Here is a 6839-nt window from a genome sequence, read left to right as displayed (position 1 = left end):
AAAGAGTGTTTTATCTTACTTTTCTAAGATATTTACTTTTGTCCTTGTTTCTAAAATAAAATATCGACCTTAAGCATTCTACACGATTCAACTTGGATCTGTGATTCGGTCGTCTACGGGCTAACGCACCCCCGGTACATGTAAAGATCACACACAAGTAGCGAACGATAAACGTTCCTGCTTGTGTTTCTAGGGAGCACTTGTAATCTTGTTTTGTTATAAAGAGTAGTTTCACAAAGCATAAAGGCTCACTCTTTTGTATTCATTGTAATCGATAAACAGTTATAATGAATTCTACAATAAAATTTATTGCCGACGCAAACAATATGCTAAAATTGCTTGTTTTATTTCTATTTCATATTTTACTCAACTCTCTTTATTTCTAAACTATCTTATGGATATTCTCTATACTAACATACATTTATTTGATTTTGTAAAGAATGTCGTCAGTTTAATATTTATTACATTCATAAAATTCTTCATTTAACACCACTACAGCGGGGATGCCACGATATGTTTATTTTTTTCTGAAAGCGTCCTTATTGGTTCTGAGGATTACACCCGTATGACCGAGTTCCTCATAGATAAATCATTTTGGGGTTTATTCAACTCAGATTATCTAAAATCTGAGCATATCCTTATCAATCTCTTTCTTAAGTTTAATATTATCCTAGTGCTGCTTACACTACTTTTTCTATTAGAGATGTCATTAGTTGCTTTGAGTGCTAAGGAGATAGTTGAGAAGAAAAAGAAGAACAACACTCAACCGGTATATCCCTTTCTGATCATATGCATCCTTGATCATATGCATCTGCAAGGATCAGAAGATTCCTATCTTATCTTCTGATCAGATGGAGAAGGGGAGAACTACCTTGTGTGATGAAACAACTAGAAAGAGCTTAGGGGTGAGGGGAAAGAGAGAGTCCTCACATGGTCAACCTTCTGGGTCCTAGACTACATGTGATGACGTTCCTAGCTCTTTAGGAGATAATACTTCTCATTTGACTTTGGATACTCTAGGACAGAGACTAGAGTTGCTGACTATGAGAATTGTTATGACTACTTGGTATCAGTACTATGACGCTTCTCTTCAGGTTCTGATGGATCCTGCTCGTAGCGCTAATCCATTGCTTCCCACATCACCAGTCTATGGAGATTTTATCACCGAGGCAGCCCGTGGATATGGCCAAGAGGAGATGGAGAGAGATGACGGCTAATGATAATTATTTTATCTTTTTATTTTCTTAGTCTAGGTTATTCTTTTCATTCTTTATTTATTTTACACTTACTTTTCTTTTATTTTCTTATTATTCTGGACCTGTATATTTAGATGATGCATGAGATACACCAGCTTGCATGTACTAACTTTTATTTGCTTTCACTGATGATCTATTTAGTTAGCACTTCTATGCATGGTCACCTGACTTGTTGTATGTACATATTTTTTTTTCTTATTTTTGGTTTTTATTTATTTTCCTAAATTTTTATATATTAAAAATAGAATAAAAAATTCACTTTTTTCTTTTCATTCTCCTTTGAAAAATCAAAAAATAAAAATAAAAATTTCTTTTTCTTAATTTTTTTATTTTTAAATTTTTTTAAAAAGCTTGAACATGTCTATTTATATGCTTTTACATGAAATATTCAGATCTAGTTATCAGTTGGTATATGCGCATGAGTTAATCATAATGGTTCACATATTTTTACATCTATTTATATTATATTTGTTTGATAAAACACATAGTTATCAGATCTAGTTATCAGTTGGTATATGCGCATATACCAACTGATAACTAGATCTGAATATTTCATGTGCATATACCAACTGATAACTAGATCAATTATATGCGCATGAAGTGTTTTATCAGTTATCTAGTTATCAGATCTAGTTATCAGTTGGTATATGCGCATGAGTTTGCTTAGTTTCAAGGGTTGTTTCTAGAATACATATACTTTTTCATATATACATATTTGTATGGGGAGCTTTGAATATCATATATCATTTTGCATGAAATAGATTATGTGTACTGAATATATATCTCACTATATTTTACATTCTGTATTTTAAATTTTGAGTTTTGTTATTATCAAAAGTGAGAGATTGTTAGAACATTGTTCGTGCAATATCTCTTATTTGATTAATAGCAAACTCTTATTTTCTAGTGATATATTCGTGAGATGATATATTTTAGATATAAACATGTATGAACAAGTTGCTGTTCGTAATGATTTTTTTAATGGTCAAGAGGCCCCATCGATGGTCAAGTCAAATCATTAATGGATTACAAGAAAGAATTAGGGAAATGATAATTAGAAATTGAACTATCAATGATCTACTTAGACCATTGATGATCATAAGGACCATTGATGGACTACAATCAATAATTGAAGAAATTCAAAAATAAAAATTTACACAATCGATGGACTACGATCAACCATTGATGATCGTGTCCTACCATCGATAGTTATGACGCGTTTTAACAGAGTTCTAGATTTAATCTCCGATATTCATTAATTAATTTGATCTCATATTGAAACTTTGATTAGAGTAACTTTTTCCTATTCTATCAAGGTCTATATAAGAGAGTTGGAGATCATATTTGGAGAGAGACAATAAGGCGAAAAGAAGGCAATTGCATAAAAGTAGAGATCTTTTTCTAGGGTTTGAGAGGGAAATAGTTGATTAAATCCCCTAAGCCTCGTTCAACTTCTTCTTGGTGTACTTTTCATCAGAGTTTATTTTAGTAAGAAGGAGTACCCTACACTTACACCGCTTCTTCACCGATCGACATCTTCATCAATTTGAAGAGCTGTTTAATAAAGGACTATAAGATTATTCTTTTTGTGCTTTAATTACCCTGGTTGGTTGTATTTCAAACTTGTGAGTTTGATAATGTACTCAAGATGGGGGTAATTGAGAGTTAGCGTACTTAAGGCAGGTTAATTGAGGGTTTGGCTAGTTAGGGCTAGATTTCTTCTGGTCATTGTGAAGAGTTAGGTCAGACTAGTTTCGGATAGATTCCATGGTGCGTTCTTTGAAGCTACCAAATCGAGTTGTGATTTGGGTGAACTCTAGTCATAGTGAAGAAAGCCCTTCGGGAGAAGGAAGAGTGAATGTATGATTTTTATCTGAATCACTATAAACATATTGTGTGTTCCTGTGTTGGTTTGCTTTAGTTTTTTAGTTATTTTATTTCTGCTAGTTATTTTGAGTTGGTCTAAAAATTATAACAATCCTATTTACTCCCCATTTAGGCTTTCATCCTAGTTTCAACACATGCATATACTTATATTCATTTTTATTAAAAAATTGTATTCTTTATGCTGGTTAAAATTCAAAAGGAAAAATTTTTGAGCTTCGTAATAATTTGAGGAGTTTGATTTTGTTATGGTGTTTACTCACCCAAGATACAGATATTTGCAAAATGATATAATGAGAGTCCTCGCAAAATAAGCTCAAGCCTTTGGTCGACTCCCATAGTCGTCTCTCGGCCTTAGGGGAAGGAGATCCCTAGTCAACTCTCAAAAGTTCTAGGTATTTGATTCCTTAATCGAATTACAAGTCCTTAGCTCTTTATCAAGGTGAGCCTAAGGCGTGACAGATGGTCGAATTCTCTGGTGCAACTCGACCATCATGGCTAATTACTAGACCTTATCAGGGGTAAACCCAAAGCACAATCACAGAGGACTTAACCTCCACTAACTTATCAAGTCGACTTTCTGGTGTCGACACCAAAGGTGATATTGGTCGGCAAGAGATCCTGACCACCCATACAAGTCGATATCTTTATATCGACTCAAGAGACGATTATTAGCTGAGACAAAATAACATTCTAACCAGCCAGACATGCCGATATTCCTAAGTCGATGTGAAAGGCGGTGTCGGTCGATCCCATCATTAATGATGGTCCTACTTAGGGCACTCGACCACTCACTATGCAATTCTCAGAAGCAACTGGAGGGACATCCCCTACTACCAATTAAATTAAGAATTCGACCTCAGCTCCAAGCCTCTATCCTAGAGCACATGTCAACATTTTCGTCCACCTCGGACAAGCCTTATCTAGATTTTGGCCTGATAGGTCTTCATGACTTGTCAGCTCAACCACTTTTCAAAAAATACGGAGACACCCTCTTCCATATCGAAGTGACTTGCCCTCCAGTCACTAGCCGACACTTGTAAAATAAGGGATGATCAGTATGCCCATGTGACTTCTGCCATGCTATCAATCACTTCCCGAAAAATACGGAGACACCCTCTCCTATGTCGAAGTGACTTCCCCTCCGGTCGCCAACCGATACTTGTAAAGTGAGGGATGACTCATTTTCCAGCTCATATTTAGTGACCGCCATTTTGCATGGCCGAACAGATCAATCTGTGGAGGATCATCCTCTTTATATACAAATGCTATTCGCCATAGAGTAGGGAGGGAGGTTCGCAATCTAAAACCCGCTAAAGCATAGATGACACAAAGAAGAACACACAGTTCTTCGTCTAGACAGAGGAGCTCACGTAGATCCTCTGGCATACACATTATCACCTTAAGAACCACATTGGTTCTTGACCTTCCCCTTCTCTACTCGAGTTTTACTAACTTGACCGTCGGAGGAACCACGAGAAAACCGGTCCCCTCCCTCTTATGGCTTCCCCTTGTCTGTACAACGTGAACATCAAGCATTCATTCAAGAATCAGCCATAAAGTCGAAGAAGGTAGCGGACCCTCCAACATCTTTCATCACCCCGTAACCATCCTCTTCTGGATTAATCGGCTGTTTGATATCGATCATAAACAGATTTCTAGTATCATTATTTGAGAAATATTTCTCTAAATATGGAAACATGCAGAAAAAATACAGAGAAAAGTAGGGTACTAACTAGTGGGTCCTAGTATTCAGACCAATTATCTACTGGGTGTTAGGAGCTTACCACTACGCTTGCCTACCTATTACCAGACACTACTCCCTCACATGGTTACCCATCACTAATGTCATCTTCAGATAAGGTACCATCGCTTCCCTTATTGCAACCCCATACCAGATGACACTGTCACCACAAATCACAAAAACAATATGCTTCTCTGTTCGGTTAAGGTTATGGTGATTATTTGAGGGAAGTAGAGGAGTCGAGATAACGGTTGTTAGGAGGGGCTAATAGAGTTTTTTTTGCCCTTTCTATTTTAGTCATCTCTTTGTGTCTTGCCCCTTGTAGGAATTAATAAAAGATTAAATATCAGAAACCACATTTAACTTCGAATGATTACATGAAACTCTCCTTAATTTTTAAAATATCAGAAAAGCCCCCTCTTCAGTTTAGGGATTATCACGAAAGCACCCTTTGACTTTTAGATTTTATTAAAAACCCCTTTAACTTTGATATTTTATTTGAAAACTCTATTAAATCAGGGGGTTTTCTGTTAAAATCTCAAATTTAAAAAGGGTTTTCTGATAACTCCTAAATCTAAGAGGCTTTTTGATGAAGGGGGTTCTCTAGTAATTGTCCAAAGTAAGGTTGGGGTGATTATTATATGGGAAAATTGTTTCTAGCCCCCAACTTCCTTACAAGTATTCTGCCTCCCCCTAAGACTTTTTCAACGCTCCTAAAACCCGCAAAAGCAAAGTCATAATTCCCTGAGCCCCCAAAACATAAAATCCAAGAGTTTAAAACATGTGAAGACCATAATATCCTTTCTCTCTCTCTTTTTCATTATGTTACTATGATGATTTGAAATGGGTTTTGGGGGGGAAAATTTTTAGTTCCCTCTAAAATTTTCCAATAGCGTCGACATCGACAGTGAAACTTTCCTGGCGTTCGTCATCGGTAGCAAAGAAAACTATGATCTTGAAGATGGTGATGAAGAGTTGTACGCCAACCCCCTTAAGTTTACATATTGTTGTAATTTTTTTTGAAATCGATGACTTAAGATTAAAATAGAGTATGTAAATTTATATATTATTATTATTTCACTATAATAAGTTTGTTCTTAAGCTTATGGGTTGGTGGTTGTAGGCAATAAAAATTGTCTTTCTACAAGAGAGATCAAACCTCGCCCATTCGAGTTCGCATGCGGGCTCGAAGCAAGCAAGGCTCGCCTGCATGCTTAAAGAAAGCAGGAGGCCAAGTGAAGCTCACCTGCAAGCCAAAGCTCACCTGCAGTGCTTAGCTTGCCAGCAAAAGCAAAGTTCATCTACACTTAAGAGGCCAAGCCAAGCTCGCTTGCAAGCCAAAGCTCGCTTGTTTGTTTGGCTCGCCTGCAGAGGCCAAACTTTGCCAACCTCACATGTTTGCTTGACTCTCCAGCACGAGTCAAGCTTGCCTAATTATCAAGTTCGCCAGCATGAGCTCGACCTCACTTGAACATCTTGCTCGCCTGTAAGCCAAAGCTCGCCTGCAGTGCTTAGCTTGCCAGCACAAGCAAAGTTCACCTGCACTCAGGAGGCCAAGTCATGCTCACCTGCAAGTCAAAGCTCGCTTGTTTGTTTGGCTCTCCTGCACGAGCCAAACTCCGCCAATCTCGTCTGTTTGCTTGACTTGCCAGCACTAGTCAAGCTCGCCTAATTATCGAGCTCGCCAACATGAGATCAACCTTGCTTGAACACCTTGCTCGCTCGCACTAGTCCAGCTCGTCTACAGTGAGTTCGCCTACACAAACTCAGCTTGTCAACGAATGCCAACTCACATGCTCGAGGGGACCGCTAGCTAACCCCGCCTATTCACCAAGCATGTTTGCAAGCTCGCCTGAATGTTCAAGCAGCTCTTAAGCTTGCCTGCAAGCCTGTCAGCCTCGCATGAACAGTGCAGGCAGCTGCTTGCTTATGGGAGTGAGCCCACTCACTTCCCA

The sequence above is a fragment of the Asparagus officinalis genome, chromosome 5 (genome assembly GCF_001876935.1).
Source record: "Asparagus officinalis chromosome 5, Aspof.V1, whole genome shotgun sequence".
Taxonomy (NCBI): Eukaryota; Viridiplantae; Streptophyta; class Magnoliopsida; order Asparagales; family Asparagaceae; genus Asparagus; species Asparagus officinalis.
This window is presented reverse-complemented; position numbering follows the sequence as displayed.